This window comes from Rana temporaria, chromosome 10 (genome assembly GCF_905171775.1).
Source record: "Rana temporaria chromosome 10, aRanTem1.1, whole genome shotgun sequence".
NCBI classification, from domain to species: domain Eukaryota; kingdom Metazoa; phylum Chordata; class Amphibia; order Anura; family Ranidae; genus Rana; species Rana temporaria.
Genome location: NC_053498.1, coordinates 82861950 through 82888502, shown reverse-complemented (window position 1 = coordinate 82888502; position 26553 = coordinate 82861950).

Below are 26553 nucleotides of genomic sequence, written 5' to 3'. Positions count from 1 at the left end.
GGGTGGGGGGGGAATGAATGAGGGTGTGTCAAGAGAGGTTAGGATGATGTGGGTAACGGCCATAGGAAGCCCCCTAGGGGAACACCTGGGTAGGTGCAGAGGGAGGGTGGAGGGAGGGAGGGGAGGGGTTGGGAGGGAGGGTGGGAGGGGAAGGGAAGATAAGTACACGATACACAGGGAAAGAATGCTCACTGTAATAAGTAAAATGTATGTAAAACACGAATTAAAGAAGAGTATAGAAAGTAGCGATAATTCACAAAGGAATGTGAAAGGGGGTAAATGGCAAAGTAATGCACTAGGGGTACAAATTCTATATGGGAAAATAAAGTCTGAAAACCTACACAGGAATAATACTAAATAGCACATATATTTCTGGGGGATGTTGGATCACAAGTTCTAATAGATACGGTAAATTAGTAAATATTACTCACACAAAAAGAAAGGGATTTTTTTTTTTTTTTTTTTTGGGTAAAGAATAGTTATATAAATTATGATTTGGGATTGGCATCCCCGACCCTTTATGGTATATCCTTGGCTACTGTATGTAAAGTAAAATGTTAAAATTAAGCTCATGGAACGTTAGGGGCATGGGAACTGCAGCTAAAAGGGCGGCAGTCTTTACCACGTTGGAGAAGCATGGGATAGGGCTGATCTGTCTGCAGGAAACCCATTTAATGAAAAATACAAGTTATTTATTACAGAGTAAAAAATACCCTACCCAGTACCACTCAGTGCACTCCACATATTCTAGAGGAGTGAGTATTTTTGTGAGAGCTGGGGTTTGATTTTCCTGCAGACAGGTCAGCATAGATGAGTATGGTCGATTTATTTTCTTGCACTGTATAATAGATAACAAAATGTATATAATAGCGAATGTGTATGTCCCCCCACCCTTTAAGATTGATATTATGCTCAGATTAAACGAATTTATATTGGGAAAGGAAGAGATACCGGTGTTGGTGTTAGGAGACTTCAATGAGGTCTTGGACCTAGGGATCGATAGATTTCCTGCACCATTTGCCCCAGACCTCTTGAAGATTAGCCGCCTGGGTCAATTTATGGAAGAAGTGGGGTTGATAGATTTGTGGAGAGTGAGGAATCCGGGGATTCAACAATACTCTTGTTACTCAAGTACACACTCTACACTCTCCAGGATTGATATGGCCCTGGGTAATCAGTTAGCATTTCAGACTGTGGGAAAAGTAATATATCTGCCAAGAGGAGTGTCTGACCACTCTCCTATGGTTTTAACCTTAAATCAAGACGGACAAAAAACTCAGAGGGATTGGAAAATCAATGCACATTGGTGTGAGTTAATAAAGAAGTCAGAAGAAGTTCTGCCTAAATTGAAGGAATTTGTAGATATCAATGAAGGTACCACGGGCACTGGGATACTATGGGACACCCTGAAGGCGTACCTTCGAGGTGTCCTGATCCAGCAGATAGCAAAATTTAATAAAAAAGCAAGAGAGGTGGAGGAGAAATCCCGTAAAGAGGTCTTAGAGGCAGAAAGGGACTATGTGGGGGACCCAACGCCGAAGGGGAGGAAAATATGGCTTGAAAAACAACAAGCATATAAGTCGGTAATTACAGGGGAAGTAGAGACTAGACGACTTTTCCTGCGACAATCGTCATTTGCAGATGGCGAGGGGGTTGGAAGGATGTTGGCACAGGTGGTAAAGTCTAACTCTTCTCCCTCCGGCGTTCGGTCCATCAGATTAATAACTGGCGCAATAACCTCAGACACCTCAGAGATAGTGCAGACTTTCTGGGCATTCTATCAAAAACTATACACTACACAAAAGGGGGAATGGAGAAAGAAATGGAGGACTTCCTGGAGAGACTAGAAATCCCGCTTATAACACAACTAGAAAGGGAAGAACTAGAAACCCCAATAACACTTGGGAGATACAATTGGCAGTAGCAGGTATGGCGAACCAAAAGTCGCCAGACCAGATGGGCTCCCAGTGGAAATATACAAATATTATGGAGATATATTGTTACCTGAGCTTTTAAAAACATTAAATGGAGCAGCTATAGAAGGTAAACTCCCTGTCTCAATGCTGGAAGCAACTGTTATAATTATACCAAAAGATGGGAAAGATCCCTTGGACCCCGGGGCATATAGACCTATATCCCTTTTGTGCTCTGACGCTAAAATTATAGCAAAGATCCTGGCAACAAGGCTTAATAGGGTTATTTCAAAAATAATCCACCCAGACCAGACGGGATTTATAGCCAATAGATCTACTAGCATGAACATCAGGAGGACATTTCTAAACCTACAAACCCCAACAGAGAATGAGGGAGCAAGGGCCATACTGTCACTGGATGTGACCAAAGCCTTTGACAGCGTAGAATGGGGGTATATATGGAGGGTGCTGGATAAATTTGGGTTTTGGCCCGATTTTTCGGGGTGGATAAAAATGCTCTATAACAACCCTAGTGCTAAGTTAAAGATAAATAATGAATTCTCAAAAAAAAAATTCCTCGAGAGGGGGACGAGACAGGGGTGTCCCTTGTCACCCCTGCTCTTCGCCCTAGCGATGGAACCTTTGGCAATTGCTATCTGGTCAAACATCGAGATATCCGGATTCCAGAGAATGACGGGAGAAGAAAAAATCGCGCTTTATGCAGATGACATCCTGCTCTTCCTGGGAGACACGGAACAATCTCTGTCAAAAGCAATGAGCCTGGTGGAGGAGTTCGGGAGTTTTTCGGGACTAGAAATAAACTGGGGGAAATCCGAGTTACTGCCGGTAGACCCACTTGGAGAAACGGCGATACGAGGATTGCCACAGTTAACAGTGGTAGATACAATGAGATACCTGGGGGTATTGGTGACGAAAAATCCCAATCAATACATTAATAAGAATCTCATCCCCTCACTTGCTAAGTTCAAACAAAAAATCTACATTTGGAAACGTCTTCATTTGTCAGTGGCGGGTAGATGTAGTTTAATCAAAATGATTTGGCAACCACAACTCTTATATGTAATGCACAATTCCCCAGTATGGATTTGTAAAAAATGGTTCAATAAAATCGAATCCCTCTTTTGGGAGCTAATTTGGAAAGGGGGACAGGCCAGGATACGTCTTCGCACACTGCAACTCCCGGTGGGAGAGGGAGGGCTTGCAGTACCCCAACCCGAGATTTATTATTTTTCTGCACAACTGCAACAAATAGGGGGGGGTAATATCCGAGGAGGAGGTACCCCCAACGGGATGATAATGATGAATGGGGTTTCTCATGACACTATTTTCGAAGCACTAGAGGCTGATTCCTTTAATCATAGAAACCCCACAATAAAGATGATAACCAAAATATGAAATCGGTTAAAAGCTGATGGGCTATAGCGGGTTCTCTGAATTCTCCCCATTGTGGAAATAATAATAAAATTGAAGGAAATCCTTCAGATAGGTAAGGTCAGAGCATGGGAAATAAATGGTATTAAAAGGTTGAAACAACTGTATAAAGAGGATAAATATAGAAAATTTCAGGATTTAAGAGAGGAATTTAAGATACCTCAATATTCATTTTTTACTTATATACAGGTGGGACATGCCCTTGAAGCCCAATTTAGGACACAAACCCTAACGTGGTGTGAAATGCCCCTTTTCCAAAAACTAGGCAAGGAAGGACCAACTAAGGGACTTATCTCTGAACTATATAAACAGATAGGTAAAAAGGCTAATACGGGCCTGCATCTCCTAAAAACAAAAGAGAAATGGGAGGAGGATCTGGGGGAGGTGACACAGGACCAATGGCGGAGGGTCTTGGAGATGGGGCCGAAAGTTTCGGTCTCACCCCCACAAAGGGTCTCCCATTTGATGTTGGTGAATCGAGCTTATTATACACCTAAACGCCTGTTTAACTTCGGGAGAAGAACAGACGACAAATGCCCTAGATGCCAGGGGACTGGAGACCTAGTACACATGGTGTGGCGATGCCCAAAGTTGTTTCGCTATTGGGAAGGGGTGATAAATGTCATAGGGGAGACATTTGGTGTACCTTTGGAGGCGGAAGCCACACTATGTGTACTGGGATATAGAAGGGAACGGAGGGAGAAGAAAACCACCACAGCTGTATTACTGAGATGCCTGTTCCAAGCCAGGAAATTAATAATGTCAAGATGGCAGGCGATAACACCTCCTACAACAAGAGAATGGATTGGAGCAGTAAATGATACGATATGTAAAGAGAGAGCAGTTTATACTAAAAGAGATAATCTTAGGGAGTTTGAGGAGATGTGGAGACCTTGGCTGGATGAGAAGGACCTGCCCCTCTAGTGGGTAAGAAATACAACTGGGATGAGGCAGAAATAAAAATAACATCCAAAAATAAAGACATATAGGCGGCAATTCAGGAAAACTGGGGCTGGCCTTGAAACCTCAATAGGGGAGAGAGGAAAAGGGAGGGAAGGTCCAGACATATAAATTTAAGGGCGAAGATATTAGGTATTAACCACACCGTGAACAGGAATAAGAAAAGTCCACCTGATTGAAGGAGCTGAGCATTCTATCTCTTTCTTTTTTCTATTTTTCTTTTTTTTTTTTGTTTTTTTGTTTTTCCTTTTCCTGCCTTCTACATAAACAAGATATTTAATGTGTGTACTTGACTTTTATATCACCTGTCTTTTATATGGAGAGTAAGTCACATATAAGGAATGATGTTGGTTCCTGGAATTTTTTTTAAATGATTAAATGTGTACAAGAAAAAATAAAATAAAGAATGAAATTTAAAAAAAAAAAGAAGATGCAGAGCTTGAAGATCCTCCACGGTGGAAGAAGAGGCAGAAGAGCTACTTCCACATAGCAACAGCCCTTTCAGGTGAGTATAAAAAAAAAATCCAATTAATTTTTTTTTTTTTTTTTTTAGGATTTTTAATGGAAAGAAAAAAAAACGGGTGGAACTCCACTTAAAAAGGGTTGTAAAGGTAAAAAAAAATTGCCTAAATAGCTTTCTTTACCTCAGTGCAGTCCTCTTTCACTTACCTCATTCTTCGATTTTGCTTTTAAATGTCCTTATTTCTTCTGAGAAATCCTCACTTCCTGTTCTTCTGTCTGTAACTACACACAGTAATGCGAGGCTTTCTCCCTGGTGTGGAGAAAGCCTCTTGAGGGGGGAGGGGGCGAGCAGGAGTGTCAGGTGCAAACCCTGCTGAAACAAGGCATAGTTAAACCTATTCTAAAAAAAAACACCCTTGACTCTAAAGACCCGAACCACCGTCGGTCCATAACAGCCTAAATGTTTCTCCAAGGTAATGGAGAAAGAAGTTGTACAACAGCTGCAACATCATTTAGACGCCCATAAATTACTCGATCCATTCCAATCAGGTTTCCGTCCTGGTCACGGGACAGAAACAGCACTGCTCAAAATATGGGATGACGCTCTCAAGGCAGCAGATGAAGGAGAATCGTGTCTTCTGGTACTGCTGGATCTAAACGCAGCATTTGACACGTAGACCACGAATTACTACTGACTCGGCTAGCTGAAGTAGCCAGAGTCGCAGAAGGTGATTTATCTTGGTTCTCCTCCATCTTGGAAAACCGTCCCTCAAGGATCCCCTTTGTCGCCTGTTCTGTTCAATATCTATCTCCGCCCTCTCTTTGAAATCATCAGTAACCAGAAGTTACTTTACCACTCTTATGCAGATGACACACAACTTTATTTTTGCATCTGTAATAAAAAGGATCATTATCTCGGACTCGAGAAATGTCTTACCCTGATAGAAAACTGGATGACCAAGAGTTACCTTAAACTCAACGGTTCAAAAACAGAACTTCTCCTGTTTCAAGGCCAAGCAAAAGAATCAACCCGCAACAACATGACACCCCCCGCCCATTCTGGGTAAAACTATCATCCCTAGCACCAAAGTTGAAAGTCTTGGAGTCATTTTTGACACCTACATGACGATGGCTGCACAAATAGGGTCAGTATTCAGCGGATCGCATCATCTGCTGCGCCTACTACGCAAACTCATTCCCTTTATCCCAAAAAAAGACATAGCAGTCGTGGTGGGAACAATCATCAATTCCAGACTTGACTATGCAAATGCCCTCTATTTTGGACTCCCCAAATATCAAATCACTCGTCTGCAAGTCATTCAAAATAGGCCGCTAGACTTGTGACTGGGAAAAAAACATGGGAACCAATCTCCCCATCACTGAGATCCCTTCATTGGTTGCCAGTAAAAGACAGAATTACTTTCAAGGCTCTCTGTCTAACGCATAAGTGTATTCTGGGACATGCCCCCCAATATCTATGCGAAAAACTAAAAGCGCACAACTCCAATCGCGTTCTGCGATCCACCAACCAAAATCTACTCCAGATACCCAATGCCAAATACAATTCAAAGGAGAACAGAGATTTTCAGTCCAAGGACCCAGGTTTATGGAACGCTCTACAACCAGCATCAGGCTGGAGGCAAACCACTTGGCCTTCAGGAGAAAGATCAAAAACCCATCTCTTCTGAGGGCCCGGGGAATGGATACCAAGCGCCCAGAGGCGATTCAGTTTGCATGTATTGCGCTATATAAGTTTTTCACTCACTCACTCAGGACGCCCACTAAGGCCGCGTACACACGGTCGTTCCAAACCGATGAGAATGGTCCGACGGGCCATTTCCATCGGTTCACCGCTGAAGTGGCCTGATGGTCTGATGTGCGTACACACCATCATTCCAAAAACCGATCGGGTCAGAACGCGATGACGTAAAACACACGACGTGCTGAAAAAAACAAGTTCAATGCTTCCAAGCATGCGTCGACTTGATTCTGAGCATGCGCGGGTTTTGAACCGATGCTTTCTGTACTAACCATCGGTTTGGACCGATCGGGCAGCGGTCCATCGGTTCGATTTTAAAGCATGTTTTAAAATTTTGGACCGAAGGACAACGGACCGATGGGCCTTACATACGGTCGGTTTTGACCGATGAAAGATGGACCTTAAGGCCGTTTTCATCGGTTTGGACCGACCGGTGTGTACGCGGCCTAACACACAGCTCCTTTTTCTATCTGCAAAGTAGAGAGTGTCCTGACTTGCCTGCTCACCCCCTACCCCCTCAAGAGGCTTTCTCCACACCAGGGAGAAAACCTTGCATTACTGTGTGTAGTTACCGACAGAAGAACAGGAAGTGAGGATTTCTCAGAAGAAATAAGGACACTTAAAAGCAAAATCAAAGGATGAGGTAAGTGAAGGAGGACTGCACTAAGGTAAAGGAAGCTATTTTAGGAAAAAAAATTTACCTTTACAACCCCTTTAAGGAACTCCATGCTATTGGTAATGTCCCTAATCTGAGAGTCAAGAGCTTTCTTTTTCCCTGTTTACATGCCAACAGGAATTATAGCAATTCAAAACCCTCCTTAGTAAAAAAAAATACTCCACTCCTTCATAGAATCCTCATGCAAGAGACCATCATTGGGTGTTACAATCCCATCTCCGATGCCTTTGAATATGTTTGATGATAAAATATTGCTCAAAGGACATTATGTCCCACCATGCTTTTATCTTCTTTTAAAAGATATGATCAAATTTTTTTAAAAGACTGGGACAGGTCATGGTGGGTTCACTAAAATATTCCTAGAGAAAAATATCACTTATTTTGATTTCCCGTTTTTCCAAATACTGAAAAACTTCCTATGATTGCTGATAGATTGAGAAAAAATGTAAAAGCATATATGTATTGTGATAGGATCTGGATAACATTCCTATTTGATAAGTGAGATTATTCTTTTATTAGAACCACTAAAAATGTTTCTCGGTTTTATATTCCTTTAGTTTCTTTTTATATTTTCATATTGTTTTTATATCAATACATTATATATGCATGTGTGAAATATATGTATCAGACAAGATTATTTTCCTTAAAGAGTTTATATCAGGAATGTATATAATGATTTTTAAAGTTATGAATCCAGCATTATACAAAAAGACTTTTATCAAGAACAGATGTGTTCAAGCCTCCCCATTCCCCTTCTACACACTTTGAGGCTTGTATGGACATTCGAGAGGAAGTCAACCCAACCCCCCTGCATTTCTGAATAGCTTTCCTTAGCTTCAAGAAGAAACTGTCACTTCCCCTCATCCTGTCTTCCCCTCACCCAAAGGACTGTTTGAATCTTGTAACCAGAGGAATTCTTCCAAATGTGGACATTTGAACAGAGGACGTAAATGAGGGTGATTGGAGGGATCATGTGAAGGTGTGTCTGTATGATGTGAACCAATCAATGTATGCTTTGTGATTTCATATGGTAAATAAAACTAAAGTGAGGAGGGTTTCTCCTTCCTGTTGGGACCGAGCTAAGAGGTGAGCATGTAGATTTTCTTGTCAGATTGCATGCTTTCCTTAATTTGAAATCAGCCGCAGAAATGGGTAACCCTGAGATTGTATCAGAAAATCAATTAATTAATGAGTCTTCATCAGTATGAGAAAGACAATCAGCGCAATACAAATAACCCCTTTTTTGAAAGCTGCTGAACACCAAGGGTCAAGCGTTCAAATCCCTAAGGCAAATATAAAAAAGACAGTGCAGCGCTAATAACAAGTCCATATATCACAGGTAAACCATATGTGGTGCCCTTCAGTGATGATACAGTATGGAAAACTTGCAGGTGACCTTTGTGGGAAACGGAACCTCTACCATGTAAGAAATGGCTGCTCACCTCACAGAATGGACTCTTTAGTTACAGAGGGTCTAATATGCATCCCACATAGGGTGTATTAGTAATCAACCAGAGACAGGGCGGGCAGATCCTAAGGCATCCTTCTTTGGGTTTGTAATACCACTTTCAATATATCAGGTATAGGCAACTTTAACTCCAGTTCACATGGGTCATGCAAGTGAAAAGAACATATATAGTGCTCTCCGCAGGAAATAAAACTTTTTAATTAATATAGAATACAAATAAAACTCATAAATAAGGCACTATATCCAAGTGTCTGGAATAACAGTAACAGTTAAAAGGAGCGCTTCATCGCAAGACATCTGACGCTTCTCTTGATTGCCGCAGAGGCTTCACTGCTGCAAGTTACATTTAGATTGAGTTGCCAGCTAGGCCTGTTTAGGCTATGAACATTTTTAACATTGACCCATTTTCTTTTCTTTTAAACCTAGACTCTCTGACTGAGGGCCTACAAGTGCGCTAGCCAGATGTTTCCCTGCTATGCATAAATGTCTCCCTTCGGCATTGATCTCACATTCAGAGGGTTATTGCTTATTGCTTATTGGATGTTTGGACTGTACTGTATTGTTACTGTATTGACTCACTGTGTTTAACAGCTAACATCTAAACTGTTTGCATTTCCTTACCATTATATTTCTACCAATACAACCTGTTTATTTTATCACAGCTGATGTGTATCCTTCTTGTGTGACCACAGGGAGACTCCCCGGTCAAGGTAGTCTGGTGGTGTCAGCAGGGGTCGGGCTCCGCTTAGGGCCAGGAAGAGCAGAGGGCCCAAATCTATCAGTTGATCCTTCTGGGGTGGAGCTACCTGGAGATCAGAAATATTACAAAATGTATATATAAGTGCAATCATCTGTGGTAAATTTGATTTCAGTTGCTTGTCACAGTAATCCAGCTTCCTCTACCCAAAATAAAAAATCTAATTTAAAATGTCTTAAGTTAAAAGCACTAAATGATCTGTCACAGAACCACAGTTTAGTTATAAAATCAGCAGATATAGGTGAAGGCATTATTATAAGATAGTTCTTAGTATTTATATGAAGTCCCCTGCCTCTTGGCAGACACTAATACATACAGAAAGCTTACCCAAGATCCACTACCTCATTTTTCCATCGAGGCTAAAAGCCTAGTTGCAAAGGCTAAAACAAATGGGGATAAAATGGGGGCGGCTTTCCTTATAAGGGAGTTCTATAGAACCCCTTATTTCTATAATTTACCAAAACATTAATAGGGACTAAGTTAATCCCCCAAGATGTGTATAGTCCCCTCTATGGGGATTAATACTAGCCAATTTTCACAATATGTTGACCAACTTCTCCAACCCTTAGCTCAAAGTTTGGAGCCCACCTATTTGTGGGTCTCCCTCAATATCAATTCTTCTATACCGCATGACGTTGGGATATATGCAGTTCAGCATTTCTTAGTAGAGGACCCCTTTCTTAATTTTAGGCAACCCATCTTCATTGTAGAAGCAACAAGATTCAGTCTACAACATAATTATTTTCAATTTGATGGGGACTTCTACAGGTCAATAGCACAGCGATGGGAGCTAATTTTGCCCCCAGCTACACCAATATGACTATGGGTTATGGATGTTCCAGTTGATTTGGCATTTGCAGCTCAGATTATTTTCTATGGTTGTTATATTGACACTATTATCATCATCTGGCATGGCTCTGGTTTTGAGGCATAATTGTTCTACCGGTAGGAAGGAGGACTACAGTATGTCAAACATAATGATCTTCGGAAACAAAGAATGGATATCCTTGTACTCTAAATAAGGAAGCCTACTCACTTTATCCTACAGATAGGGGGCCTACTGTCAATAATTCCAACAATAGTCAGCCAGTTAGGTTCACCACACAAATATAGAACAATACAGCATATATTTAACAAACATTACCTCACGTTTTCTCTAACCATCAAACATAAAGTCAATAACAGGAAGCCTGAAGCATTAAGAGCAGAGTGGCCCGAATAAAATTAGATCCATTAAAACGAATGGAGGAAAGTCCCTCACATTTTTTGCTCTCAAAGCAATGTACCAGGGTCATGAGCCTACATGTTCGGTACAGACAAAAAAACTTACAGTTAAGGGGCATATGTATGAGAGCTTAGATTTTCACAACTGTTCATCCAAATGTTGTATATTGTCTGACTTGCCCATGTGGACATTTTTATGTATAAAGAACCATCAGGACCCAGAAAAAATGATTTGAGGTGCACTGCTGCTTTGTTTAGGACAGTGTGGACAAGCATATTGTTCCCTGACATTTTCTGGTACCATCACAAATCTTTCTCAGGAATGATGGTTTGGGTAATTTAGTCCATATTAGACCCTTCCCGCCACAGAGCATTTATAACGACTTAGCCAGTGGGAAACTTTTTGGATTTATACATTGGGCACATTATCTCTTGGGGGTCTTAACAAAGAGATCGAGGTTAGCACAGTTTTGTACACCTAGGGCCAGATTCACGTACCTGCACTGCGGCGTAACGTAACTCATTTACGTTACACCGCCGCAAGTTTTACGGGAAAGTGCTTGATTCACAAAGCACTTGCCTGTAAACTTGTGGCGGCGTAGTGTAAATCCGTCCAGCGAAAGCCCGACTAATTCAAATGGGGCGTGTATCATTTAAATTAACGTTCTGCGCATGCTCCATTTGGAAATTTTCCGCCGTGCTTTGCACAAAATTACAGAGGCCCGAAGTGTTTTTTGAACGACGATGTGCGTTACGTCCTTTCGTATTCCCGGACGTCTTACGCAAAAAAAATGTGAAATTCGACGCGGGAACGACGGCCATACTTTAACATGGATGGTCTAATTTTACACCTCCTAAATAGCACTCGTAACTTTACGACGGGAAAAGCCGACTAGCGACAACGTAAGCGAATGCGACGAACGCGCGTACCTTCGTGGATCGCCGTAAACAGCTAATTAGCATATCAGACGCGGAAAACAACGAGGACTCCACCCAGCGGGCACCGAAGAATTACACCTACGATCGGAAGGCGTACGAAGCCGTACGCCTGTCGGATCGAAGCCAGAAGCCGTCATATCTTGGTTTGAGAATTTCAAATTAAGATACAACGCGGAAAATTTGAAAGTATGCCGGAGTATCAGCAGATACTCCGGCGTACTTTTTCTGTGAATCTGGCCCCTAGTTTTCATTATAAGATAGTGCTTTGTTCTCATATAGAATATTCCATTAATTATATAATATAAAATCACAGTGGATTTTAAGTTCACCTAGCCTCATATTTATCTATTTTTTATAGTTATTCATTATTTTTCGCAGTAGGACAAACTAGCCTATTTTCATGAATTGGTATAACTTTTTTATTTTTTGGGGTTAGCCAGTTGCAGACTGTTTCTTGCCACTGTGGTCACTTAAAAGTTAATGAAATACAGCATAGTAAGTACCACCATTTTATCCTTAGTGTTTATATTTATGTAATAATGTCAGCTATTTTTAATAATTTTGCATCAGTTGTTAGTGCTTTTGTGATGTTTTGAATGGTGTCTGATGATCACAGGCATGGCTGGGCTTTCTAGTCAGCTGGGCGACCAGCCTTTTTAAATACCACTAAGGTATTGATCCCCCTATGGCCTGAAGTTGGAGCATGCATGCTCTGTAATGCGTAGCCATGTACACCACACTTCCTTCCCAGTTTGACGTCACATCTGCCACGAGCGGTGCACTCCAGGCTAGTCACGGAAGGCTTTGGGATTTCTTGCAGCATCTCCAGCCCTGTGGATGCAGTGAGTGGCTGCAGTGTATTTAATCTAGCAGGACCTGCAGGACAAGGAATAGTGGATATATACAGATGAGCCGATGCTCATGTTACATGTGAGTTGCCTTATTGTGGATTTATTAAAGAATACATTACTACACTAAGATGGCTCTTTCCCCTCTCGCTTTCTAATTTCTCCAGGAATCCTGAAAAAAGGTATAGGCTTCACGTTATGAAATACCAATGTAGCAGCACTTGAGTTGCCAGCAGCGTATGTGTAGGCTATAATTGAAGTTATGTGCCAAAAGTTTTATTGTAGCAACAAGTCAGGGAAGGGGCCATTCAAGCAAATGTGTAATTCACTTAGAGAACAGTGTAAACAGACAAATAAATAGTATAACAAAAAGAAGACAGTGCCTCATGGACAGAAGAAATGTATTTGTTTGGGCACTATCCTAGCAGTGCATCTAACATAATTTTTATTTGCTGCTTTGTGACATTGCTGGCACTCTTAAGTATGCCTGAGGTGCATTCTTAATTAAATCCAGCAGATGACGCACAGCACTGGGTCCAGCCCAAAAAGAATGAAGCTATGAGTAAAGCTGGCCACAGGAACATGAGAAACAGCTGTCCATAGGAGATAAGGGGAAGAAGCCCATCCTTAACATTTATTATTGAGTTTGTGATTTTTTCCCCCCTAACTTTCCACTCTTTTGTGTCTCCTGTAGTATCTAGTATCTGGTGTATGCACACTCCAACTCCTTGTTGAAACCTAAACGTGTTCAAGGTGGCCAAACATTTGAGAGTTTATAACGGTATTATGTTCTTACACCCATTTGGATAGGGCCTAACCAGTGTACCTAAGAATTAGATTGAATATATTGTAGAATTGGAATGATAACAGAAATAAAGCAGTTGACATCAATGGCACTACTTATTTTGCAAGTCAAACAATTGATAAGGAAAAAGCAGAAAAGGGTATATTTATCAGCAGGACATTTTTTTATAGGAATATAACATGACCTAACAGACAACAAAATGCCTGAGGAGGTAGGAGACAGTTCCAGGAAGCTGGCAGAAGAGGCACACTGTAAAGCCTCATCAAGTATCTCTCCCTATACCTGCTCCTACTCTCTACCTAGGCAGCAAGGCTCTATCCTTGAGTTACTTCCAGACTGCAGGTGCACTGAATGATGCAAATTCTACTATTTAAGTGTCAATATGGCCACAAAAATCTTTTAGGATTTTGGCATCCACTGAGAGATGCCGTCCTCTCCAAGAGGAACATAGCATAATACAATTTAGTCCTCAATGATCTCCTGCTAGCCTTAAGAAATGGCACAGTGCCCCCTTTGGATCAACAGTGTAATGTACCTGGTAATGGAGTCCAAAGTGCAGAGGAAGGCCTCTCTTACAGCTCTGGTTCAGGAGCCCTGGTAGTGTTACAGGGAACACCGGAGCACAGAGTAGCATCAGTGCCTGATAAGACTTTTGCTGGAGATTGCTGATGTGCATCTGGATGCACAGGAACAGCTGGCTGGTAGCACGCTGGCAGAAGAGCAGAAACTAATGACAGGCACAGCTACGTCTGGATCAGGTGCAAGAAGAAAATCAAAGAAAAGGTCAGAAAGTCCAGGTCAGCAACTTATATCATACAGGTTTTATATAGTGCCAACAGTTTGTGCAGCCCTTAACAAAATAAAGGCAGACATTACAGTTACATTACAATTTCATACAAGAGGAATCAGAGGGCTCTGCTCAATAGAGCTTACAATCTAAAAGGGGAGGGTCAATTGATACAAAATGTAATGGCTGTGGGGGATGAGCTGATGGAGGAAGTAAAACAGTGTTAGTTAGAAGCAGGATAGGCTTCTTTAAAGAGAAGTGTTTTCAGGGATTGTCTAAAGATGGATAGATTAGGGGACAGTCGGACAGATTGGGGTAGGGAGTTCCAAAGGATGGGAGAACTAGCAGGTAGATCAGACACAGGCGGCAGGCAGAAAAGTAGTCAGCAGTCAGGCCGGGTTAAGTAATAACAAGGCAGATGAGCAGAAGTATAAGGCATGAGTGTAGTCAAGGGACGAGCCAAGGGTCGGTGCAGGAAGAGTTCAGGCAAAATCAGGAGCAAGTCGGGTTGGCAACGGGTGAGGAACAGATGCTTCAAGAAAGTAATAGACCAAATGGCACTGACACAAGGCCAATGCACACTCGGGTATGTTCACGCTCGTGCACCTGTGTGCAGGATCGCAAACACGCACCCGCTAAACGGCCACTAACAGGGTTTACAGGAACCATGCTCCTGAGCACATGCATGTGTCTTCCCTGACAGGCAGATGTACCACAGCCCAATACTACCCCATACATAAGATACATAACAACTATCACCCACAGACAAGATAAACTTGAAGGGAGAATCTGAGGCACCTGAAGTAGAGGATTGCTATTCATCTTGGGCCTCTGAACTAGATGACTAGTCTGAGATGACTGAGATGACTGAGTTACTGGATGTACTTAAGCTTCCCTTAGTAGTCCTAAATGCCACTCCTGCAGGGCATGCATACCCAAAACTGCTAAGGCTTCCGTTTTGGCTCAGCATGGGTCTCCACTACCCCAATCTGATTACCTGTCTGATCAAACACTTGGATGGACATTCAGGTGACCCCTTTTACAGGATTAGGAAGACTGTTAGCTGCCTTCAAGGTTAGCCAAGATGGGTTTAACATTGAGGCTTGTTCATACTAATGCTGGTAGAAAGTATAGCCCGTGGTGATCACTTAAGTCACACAGATTGTCACTAATGCAGGTTGATGAATTCCAGAATGTCGGTTCTGTGTGGATAAAATCGTTTTTTCTGTTTTCTCAAGGATTGTTAACTCTCAGCAAGTTCTTGAGTCCGGAGGCTTCAAAGAGTCTTGTGAGGGATGAAGCCTCTAACCATATATCCATATCTTACAGAAGACAAGCAGGCTGAGTGTGCTGGTGGACACAGCCTTTATAATCAAGGGGCTGTCTGTAGTTCTTGGCTCCACCTGAGAGACAGGAGGTTCCCCTGCCCAAAGACCAGGGTGTGGGCTAGAGCAAACAAGGAGACTAGAGGAACACACCTTCAAGGGTAACTTTGTTGCTATGTTGGAATTGAACTTTTTACATTCTTTTTAAATAAAAGTGGGACGACATGCCCTGAAAAATTGTTTCTGTCTGGATTAAACTTAGGCCCAGATTCTCAAAGGAGTTACGACGGCGCAATGCCATGTACGCCATCGTAAGTCCTAATCTGGGCCTTAGTCCTAATCAGTTACGCATAGATATCCATTAGATCCGACAGGCGTAAGGCTCTTACGGCGTCGGATCTTAAATGCAATATTTTTTTACCGCTAGGTGTCGCCTCCGTCGTTTTCCCCGTCGAGTATGCAAATTAGCTAGATACGCGAATTCCCGAACGTACGCGCGGCCGACGCAGTAAAGTTACAACGTTTACGTTAGGCTTTTCCCGGCGTAAAGTTGCCCCATGGTATATGAGGCGCAACCAATGTTAAGTATGGCCGTTGTTTGCATAAGTCGTCCGTGAATGGGGCTGGACGCCATTTACGTTCACGTCGAAACCAATGACGTCCTTGCAACGTTATTTGGAGCAATGCACCCTGGGATATTTTACGGACGGCGCATGCGCAGTACGTTCGGCGCGGGAATGCGCTTAATTTAAATGCTACAAGCCCCCTACCTGCCTAATTTGAATTAGACGGGCTTGCGCTGGGTGATTTACGCTATGCCGCCGCAACTTTACAGGCAAGTTCTTTGTGAATAAAGCACTTGCCTGAAAAACTTGCGACGGCGTAACATAAATGAGATACGTTACGCCCGCCCTAAGTTACTCCATTCTACGAGAATCTGCCCCTTAATGTCAAAGGCACTACACTTGAATAAAACCCTTAAATAACACAAATCAATTACTAATTCTTAGTTGTGGTGGCTGCATTGGTTTACTTTTGTTTCCTGTATTTTCACCTGTTGAGCTAGCAGTCTGTTATTTATTTAACTTCTTTGAAAAAGTGGCTAGAGGGTTAAGACAATCCATTTAACCCTGACAGAGGTACTAACGATAGTCAGCTTTTTATCCCAATAAGAAAAAAAACTGTTGCTGTGACTGCTTAAAGCAGACCTTCACCCTAAACTCAACTTATTGGCCTTAAAGGGTCACTAAAGGATTTTTTTTTTTTTTTTAGCTAAATAGCTTCCTTACCCTTACTGCAGTCCTGGTTTCATGTCCTCATTGTTCGTTTTTGCTCTGATGTTGCTGTAATTCTTCTCTGTTTTGGACACTTCCTGGTTGTCTGTTTCCTGATCACCACAGTACTGGGAGATTTTTGTTTAATTTTCAAACCAATACTGCTCTATGGCACTGACCAGCACAGATACAGCATAACATGCTAAAACGAAACTAAATGCAAAAACTAAACGAAAAAACTACAGGTACATTATATGATTGATTTTAAAAGGAATCAGTTAACTATTATGTCTCTATACACTGTAAACAGTCAGCAAAATTTTTTTTTTCCTTTAGTGACCCCTTTAACTAAACTATTGCCCTGGCTCCTCCTCTCCTCCCTCTTTCACCAATTGGATATTTTTTAAGAGTTTTTTATGTGTCCCCAACCTCCTCTCCCAGTGTGCAGATGATGCTGCAGGGCTTCGGGTACCAAGGTGAATTCAGCAACACATCATTTAGTAAAGTGTACCTGTCACTGCTTATTGTTATCACAAGGGATTATTGCAGTACATTCCTTGTTATAGTAATAAAAGTGATAAAAAAACAGTTGTTAAGAAATGTATAGAATAAAAAATAATACTTTGTTTTAAAAGCAGCCGCCCTCCCATGTTCAAACCGTGAAGTAAAGCATACATAGCTAATGCACACATATGTAAATAGGAGAAACTTCAGCACTGTACCCGTGTATTATGGCACCAACATCACCCTGGCTGATTGGGCAGAAAGGCTGGATGAGGGCAGCTCGCCTATTTCTAGTGTTGAGGAACACATCTTCCTGATCTGGCAATTATCCACCCCAAAGAACACCATCCCCACATTTTTGGCATTTTTCGTGTTATGTTGCCTCACAACCTGGAATTAACATGGATTGTTTGAGGATTTTCATCATTAATTTACAGAACATGCCCACAACTTTGAAGATGTTGAACAGGTTTGTGTTGTTCCATGTTCTTTCCATTTGGTTATGATAGATTTGATGGTGCTCCTAGGGATCATCAAAAATGTAGATATTTTTTTTAAACCTAACTCTGAGGCCCCGTACACACGGCCGAGGAACTCGACGTGCCAACACGTCGAGTTCCTCGTCGAGTTCAGGGATGAAGCCGATGAGGAGCTCGGCGGGCCGCCTTCTCCCATAGAACAACGAGAAAATAGAGAACATGTTCTCTATTTTCTCGACGAGTTCCTCGGCGGCTCCATCGAGCCAAAAGTGTACAGACGACAGAGTTCTCGGCAGAATCCGTGTTTGACCGAGTTTCTCTGTGAATTCTGCCGAGAAAACTCTGTCGTGTGTACGAGGCCTGACTTGTACTTCTCAGCAACATTGTCCCTTACTTGTTTGGAGAGTTCCTTGGTCTGTGTTTGGTAGTGGTGCCTCTTGCTTAGGATAGCTCCCAACTGTCACTGATTTGGAGGAAAACTGTCCCTGATTTGGAGCAATGTCCCCTCTGTCCCTCATTCTCCTCATTTGACCCTCATTTTGGTCTGATCTATATAGTTGTATATAAAATGCACTTTTTATCTATCAAAAAGTGTTTTCCAGTGCTAAACCTTTCATCAGATTTCTAAATTGCTGCATTTATAAATTCCATAAGCCAATATAGGAATTATAGTGATTAAAAAAAGCACTTGTGGGTTTAACCAATCTTGTTTTTTTGTACAATTCTCCTTTAAGGGGGCGTGCCAAGGGGTGTGTCTTATGCCTGCATACTTTTGTTGACAGGTGTCCCTCATTCCCTCTCAAAAAGTTGGGAGGTATGGCTTAGGTGTTGCTGCCCCTGGGGCCTTTCAAAAAGGTGTGTATATGTAATGACAGATCATTTGACACTTAGATTACACACAGGTGGACATCATCTCACTAATTATGTGACTTCTGATGGTAATTGGTTGCACGGAGCTTTTTTATGGGCTTCATAACAAAGGGGGTGAATACATAGGCAATTGCCCAATTTTCTGTTTTTTATTCTGAAAATAGTTTTTACGTATATATTTTCAAATTTTACTTCACCAACTTAGGGACTGTTGTGTTGTGATCCATCACATTCATTTGATTAAAAAAACATTGAACTAAAGGCTGTACTGTAACAAAATAGGTAAAAGCCAAGGGGGTGAATACTTTGGCAGGGCACTGTAATTGGCTCACTCTATGACTGTTTTATGGTCAGTGCACACAGGGCTTTACTGTCATACAAAGTCTGTTTTTCCCCTTCCCTCAATTACCTTTACTAGCAGATGTTCTTCCTGCACTGGATTTCTTCTCCTTGTTTTTTGTTTTTCCCCTTTAATCTCCCATGACATCAATTTGAATATGTCCGAAGGTGGTGGTGATGTTATCACCCATTTAAAGATCAAGAGATTTTTTTGCTAGTAGAGCTCAGTCAGGTGGATGTCCCATCAGCCTCAGACCAGGCAGACTGACTATGTTCTTCATACGTCTCTTGTCATATCACTTAGATAAAACCTATTACTTCTGGCACCTTGCTTCCTGCACCCCCCTTCTCTTTTTCTCTTGATCTCTTTTTTTCTTTCCCTCTTCTTTATCTTTATCTTTTCTTTTTCTTTCTATTTTTCTCTCTCCTTTTCTCCTCTCTCTTTATCTCTTCCTTTTTTCTTCTCTTTTCTTTTTTCTTTCTTTTCCTTTTCTTTTAGTTTTTAGCTTTCATCTTTTTTTTTCCCTTTTGTCTTTTTGTCTTTTCCTTTTCTTGCCCTCTCTTCCTTTTTCTCCCATTGCATTTTATTACCACCATTTCATTATTTACAGACAACCTTGCCCCTTTCAGCAGGGGTAAATTTATTATGTCTGACTGCTTACGGTCCTCGTATGTTGCAAGGAGCTAGTCTGTATTAGGCCACTCCTGCTGAGTTCAGTCTGATGTCTGTGGAATACATCATTAATATGCAGCTGATGCTTATGTACATGATGATTACTTGTAAGTGTGCATTCTGATTCTGCCATACTCATGGTCCATGTGTTAACCTTATCGGTGCTACAGCCTACCTCACATACCTCACATACTGGGTGCTTGTTTTGTATTTTAGTATTTACGGTATTTATATCATCATGTTATGCTTCTATGTATTTTATTGTCCCTCTTTTGGGAATTGTTTTAACTTATTGTGACGAATAAACGTTGTTATATTTTTATACCTTGTAATACTCTTTCACACTCCCTCAACCTGCCTATAAAGTCCCCACTGGGGAAATTTCTTTTCTAGTTGCATACTGAGATTTTGGCAGACATATTGGGGTTTTTTCAGTGGTTCACTAGCTCCTCCCCCTCACCCACAGCGCCATATACAGAGGTTGCCTTTGGGAAATAGGACGTATGAGTGCTGCCAGCATTGCTCCAGAGGTTAAAGGGGTGGGGGGTCAACCTGTCAGTGCTTAGACCATACGCCGCACACTGCATCAAATTGGTCTGCATGGCTGTCATCCTAGAAGGTATCCTCTTCTAAAAGATGATGCACAAGAAAGCCCGCAAAGAGTTTGCTGAAGACAAGCAGACTAAGGACATGAATTACTGAAACCATGTCCTGTGGTCTGATGAGACCAAGATAACTTATTTGGTTCAGATGGTGTCAAGCGTGTGTCGCGGCAACCAGGTGAGGAGTACAAAGACAAGCATGTCTTGCCTACAGTAAAGCATGGTGGTGGGAGTGTCATGGTCTGGGGATGATGCATGAGTGCTGCCAGCATGCGGGAGATACAGTTCATTGAGGGAAACATGAATGCCAACATGTACTGTGACATACTGAGCATTATCCCCTCCCTTCAGAGACCAGGCCTCAGGGCAGTATTTCAACATGATATTGACCCAAACACACCTCCAAGATGACCACTGCCTTGCTAAAGAAGCTGAGGGTAAAGGTGACAGATTGGGCAAGAATGTCTCCAGACCTAAACCATATTGAGCATCTGTGGGGCATCCTCAAACGCAAGGTGAAGGAATGCAAGGTCTCTAACATCCACCAGCTCCGTAATGTTGTCATGGAAGAGTGGAAGAGGACTTCAGTGGCAACCTGTGAAGCTCTGGTGAACTTTATGCCCAAGAGGGTTAAAGGAGTTGTAAAGGAAACATTTTTTTTTGCTGAAATGACTGTTTACAGGGTATAGAGACATAATAGTTAACTGATTCCTTTTAAAAATTAAAAATACATAAAAATCAATCATATAATGTACCTCTAGTTTCGTTTTTGCATTTAGTTTCGTTTTTGCATTTAGTTTCGTTTTTGCATGTTATCCACAATTCTCTGCTACAAAGTAAGCAGTACTGTGTGTGTGCAGAGAGGAAGGGGGTGAAAGCTTACAGGCAACTCTCTCCCTCATGGATTCCATCTGCCTGGAGAGGTACCTGCTACAGTTATTATGTGATTGCACAAGCTTGCTCGATCGCATTATACTGGCAGTGGGCTGGTATAGTGATCAGTCATTGGCTGTGTCCAATGAAAACAGCCGGTGACAGATCACGCCGCTGTGCGGGCCTTCACGGCCTCTTATGCAGCACCTTCTGGGAGGATGGTCTTATTACAGATAGCAAGTGTATCGCCCCCCCCCCCCCCCCACAGAAGCCGCTGGTTGTTTGTGGGATCGGCGATTGAGTTACCTTGCAGGGTGTCTAGGGGTGATACTAGTGAGTTGAGGCAATGAGCGAAGGTCCCAGTCATCAATTGGGTTTTCTTCAATGCTTTATTCCAAGGCCCAACATGGCAAACATCAACATAAGACAAGACAGGAAAGGTGATGAAGCATGAGAACAACTTTAGTATCAGGCCTTGGATATGAAGGAAGAGCAGTCCTGCTCTTAGCAATAATGAGATCAGTTCGTCGCCACTCTAGCCAGAAGTGGGTTAAAGTGCCCCCGGACAGACCTCTGCCACAAGCCTGGCAGCCGAAGTGTCACTTGCAAATCGTGGGAGGAACAGACCTCTGCCACAGGCCTAGCGATTTAGGGTGCAATAATTGGATGAGCGAATCCTCCAGTAAATTCAGTTAAAGCCACCAGTTGACAGCTGCAATATGCCTGTCAGTATCGTGGTGACCAGATTCCCGATGGTTCGTCCAGGCCTCCTGGGATAACCTCTCTCCGGGTTCTCCCTGAGCCGATCCCCACCGCACAGCTCTCAGCTTAGGATCCTCTTAGCAAAGGTTGGGACCCAGCAAGTCGCTGGGGCCCCATTTCCGCATCAGGATGGAGCTCCGCATGGTGCGCAACTCTGGCCAGGTAGGCCATGGTGGCGGGGTCCTGGATACAGCACCCTGAAGGTGGATGCCGCACACTGGAACTCGGACCCCATGAAAAGGACCTAGAATCAATGACGTCTGCCCCAGATATACCCTTCCCCCGCATGCCCAGTGAGGGAAAACTCCTCTAATTGGCTGCTGGGCAAAAGTGGCATCCCCTAGAAACCCCTCTTGCACCAACTGCCGCCCAGAGGTGGAAACGCACCCCTGAAACGCAGACTGACCTACAAGTAGTTCTGAAAGGACAGCAGCCCTGCAATTTAAACAAATTGTGAATGGTAGCAAAATAACTCTCCCATTCCCCACTACTTTAGCGTAGCGCTCATACTGAAAGTAAGGGGGGCGCTACCACAAGCAATTGAGCTGCAAGTTTGAAAATTACTTGCTCAAGCTATTTACTAGATTTAACAGGCTTTAGAAGTTTGCTGCACACGTCTGCATTCCAGGGCTCCAGATCAACTTTCTTTGCAAACATTTTGCAAGTCTGCTGCAAGTTCTGGTTCAGTTATGTTGTGCTATAGTCCTCCCACCACAGGGGTCACCTTGATTTGCAGAGCTCTTGCTGCAGACTGACCACTACAACATTGCTCTTGCTAGAGACTTGCCACACAAATTTGCTACAAATTGAAAAAGTGACAGCTAGAACTTCAAGTGCTCTTTAAGTGTACAACTTGCCAGTGAAAATGTGCAGCAAATTCAACACTGCCACAAATTTGTGCCAAGTAATCCTTGCTATCTGGAATGACGTCCACGCAGAAGGACGAAAGACCATAAATCTGCTATAGGCCTGCAAGAAGGTGTTAATAAATGTTAATTTGTTGTAGAATTTGAATGATCACAGAAATAAATCAGTTTACAACAATGGCACTACACATGCTGCAGATTGCACACTTCTTCAGGCAGAAAAGATACCATTATCATCAAGGCACTTTTTCAATAGCAATACACTGTGCGCTTACTAACCACAGAATTTCTAAGAAGCACTACTTGAAGATATAACATTACTGATCACCCTTGTGATTCACAACAGTCTTTGTAGTTATTTGGCTGCCATTAAGAACGCTGCCATTTAAATCACTTCTGTGTCAAGATAGCTGTTCAAATATCAATGATTTCAGCATCAATAAAAGATGCTGTCCTCTCCAAGATGGCCAACTGGAGCCCATGGCAGGGAATAATTAATTCTCAATGGTCTCTGTTAGCTTCAAGAAAATACAGTGCCACCTTCAGTTTGGCAGATGTGTGGATACCAATACCTACCTACACAAATGTGCAGATCAGGAAAAAAAAATACAAAGCTTTAAAGTGGGGGTTCACCAAAATAAATTTTTAACATTACATTCCAGCCGAGTTGTCCTAATGACAATCGGCTGTTCTTTTGGGGGTTTTTCCGTACATACCGTATTTCACCGCCGCTTCTGGGTATGTCTTCTCCGGGACTGCGATTCCTATCTGATTGACAGGCTTACGACCGTTGCATATACGCGTCACGAGTTGCTAAAAGAAGCCGAACGTCGGTGCGGCTCTATACGGCGCCTGTGCACAACGTTCGGCTTCTTTCAGCAACTTGTGACGCGTAGTATGCGACGGTCGGAAGCCTGTCAATCAGATAGGAACGCCCAGTCCGCAGAAGGACATACCGGGAAGCGGCGGTGAAAATAAGGTATGTACGGAAAAGTCCAAACTATATTTTCAATTCTGGATAGAGTGGGAAGGGTATATCATTTCATATTCATATTTCTTTATTGAAACTTTATGAAAACTTTGTACAGCACAGTGTATATCATTTCACGTCCTGTTGAGATCTCCCCACACTTCCTGTCCTGGTGACATAACAAGAAATGAAAGGATATCTCCCACTGGCCATACAGTCAGCAGTAAAAATATAATAGATTTTTAGCCACTTTACTCTATAGAATGAGATTTTCATTTCTAGTGGATAAATTCCCCTAATTCACTGTTTTCTTAAAGACACTTGAAAAAGGAGCGCGCTGTCTTGTTACTGACTGACGCTAGGCTCTGAAACGCGTTGTGTACTACATTGGCCCTTGTCGGCCACCGTCCCGCTGACGTCACCGCCTCCGGAACGAGAGCCGTACATCTGCATGATTTTCTACTTTGCATTATCCTGTGTTGGCCCCTATCGGCTACCGTCCGGCACACTTGAATGGATTGAGCACTGTGCTCCAGCACCGCTCCTACACAGCCATCAGCCTCTGCCTCTCCTCCAGCTGATCTGCTTGTCCATCACCAGGATTGAGATACGAGCAATCTACATCCTCACTTGCACCCCTGTTCCTGCAATATTACATGTAAGTGTTGGAGACTTATTCCCATCTATGTAAATAAATCAGATGACCTAGAGGCGCTTTTTTCCTGTTTTTCTTTTTTCATGTATACCTGAGTTGACTTCACTCCTGGAGAGCAGCCCTTGGTCGCCTATTAGAATTCACCCAGAGAATACAGCTTTTTTATATATGGACTGATTGTATTCCTACACTTGAACTTTTATCCATGAACTTTTAACTATTTTTTAATTGTTACTGTCATCTTATCCCATATTATTTACCCTTGCTAACTGACTGTTATCATTTGGTTTTTTCTGAGCGCTGTTGCCTTGTGATTCACTGTTTTCTTAAAGGCATTCTTTAATGGTAATGCAAAATACTAAAAATCCTTTAAAAAAGGAAGTTCCCTTCCTTCCCCACATTATCCAAAACCAAATGAAATTGACTTTATCTCTAAATAACTCTTATTAAGGGAAAAAACAACACTGTTATTATTTCCAACAAGTTTAAACTGTTTATGTGACATTAATTTAACTTGATAAGAACCCCTAATTTTTTTCCTAGAAGTACTTCTAGAACAGGGTGGGCAATTATTTTTTCGATGGGGCCACATGAGAAACCTAAAAATATTTTGGAGGGCCGGGCCAAAAAGGACTAAACTCAATACTGCATAAAATCAATTGTATTTCATTATAAAAAGCAGTAAATATCATTGTTGGAAAACTGGTACGAGTACTTTGTTATAGACATGGCACAGGAGCGGGGACAGAGGCTGGGGACATGGCACAGGAGGGGGACAGAGGCTGGGGACATGGCACAGGAGGGGGACAGAGGCTGGGGACATGACACAGGAGGGGGACAGAGGCTGGGGACATGACACAGGAGGGGGACAGGAGGCTGGGGACATGGCACAGGAGGGGGACAGAGGCTGGGGACATGGCACAGGAGGGGGACAGAGGCTGGGGACATGGCACAGGAGGGGGACAGAGGCTGGGGACATGGCACAGGAGGGGACAGAGGCTGGGGACATGGCACAGGAGGGGGACAGAGGCTGGGGACATGACACAGGAGGGGGACAGAGCTGGGGACATGACACAGGAGGGGGACAGAGGCTGGGGACATGACACAGGAGGGGGACAGACGCTGGGGACATGACACAGGAGGGGGACAGGACGCTGGGGACATGACACAGGAGGGGGACAGACGCTGGGGACATGACACAGAGGGGGACAGACGCTGGGGACATGACACAGGAGTGGGACAGAGGCTGGGGACATGACACAGGAGGGGGACAGACGCTGGGGACATGACACAGGAGGGGGACAGACGCTGGGGACATGACACAGGAGGGGGACAGACGCTGGGGACATGACACAGGAGGGGACAGACGCTGGGGACATGACACAGGAGGGGGACAGACGCTGGGGACATGACACAGGAGGGGGACAGACGCTGGGGGACAGGGCACAGGAGGGGGACAGAGGCTGGGGACATGACACAGGAGGGGGACAGAGCTGGGGACATGACACAGGAGTGGGACAGAGGCTGGGGACATGACACAGGAGTGGGACAGAGGCTGGGGACATGACACAGGAGGGGGACAGAGGCTGGGGACATGACACAGGAGGGGGACAGACGCTGGGGACATGACACAGGAGGGGGACAGACGCTGGGGACATGACACAGGAGGGGGACAGACGCTGGGGACATGACACAGGAGGGGGACAGACGCTGGGGACATGACACAGGAGGGGGACAGACGCTGGGGACATGGCACAGGAGGGGGACAGACGCTGGGGACATGACACAGGAGGGGGACAGACGCTGGGGACATGGCACAGGAGGGGGACAGACGCTGGGGACATGGCACAGGAGGGGGACAGACGCTGGGGACATGACACAGGAGGGGGACAGACGGCTGGGGACATGACACAGGAGGGGGACAGACGCTGGGGACATGGCACAGGAGGGGGACAGATGCTGGGACATGACACAGGAGGGGGACAGACGCTGGGGACATGCACAGGAGGGGGACAGACGCTGGGGACATGGCACAGGAGGGGGACAGACGCTGGGGACATGACACAGGAGGGGGACAGACGGCTGGGACATGACACAGGAGGGGACAGACGCTGGGGACATGGCACAGGAGGGGGACAGACGCTGGGGACATGGACACAGGAGGGGGACAGAGGCTGGGGACATGGCACAGGAGGGGGACAGACGCTGGGGACATGGCACAGGAGGGGGACAGATGCTGGGGACATGGCACAGGAGGGGGACAGACGCTGGGGACATGACACAGGAGGGGGACAGAGGCTGGGGACATGGC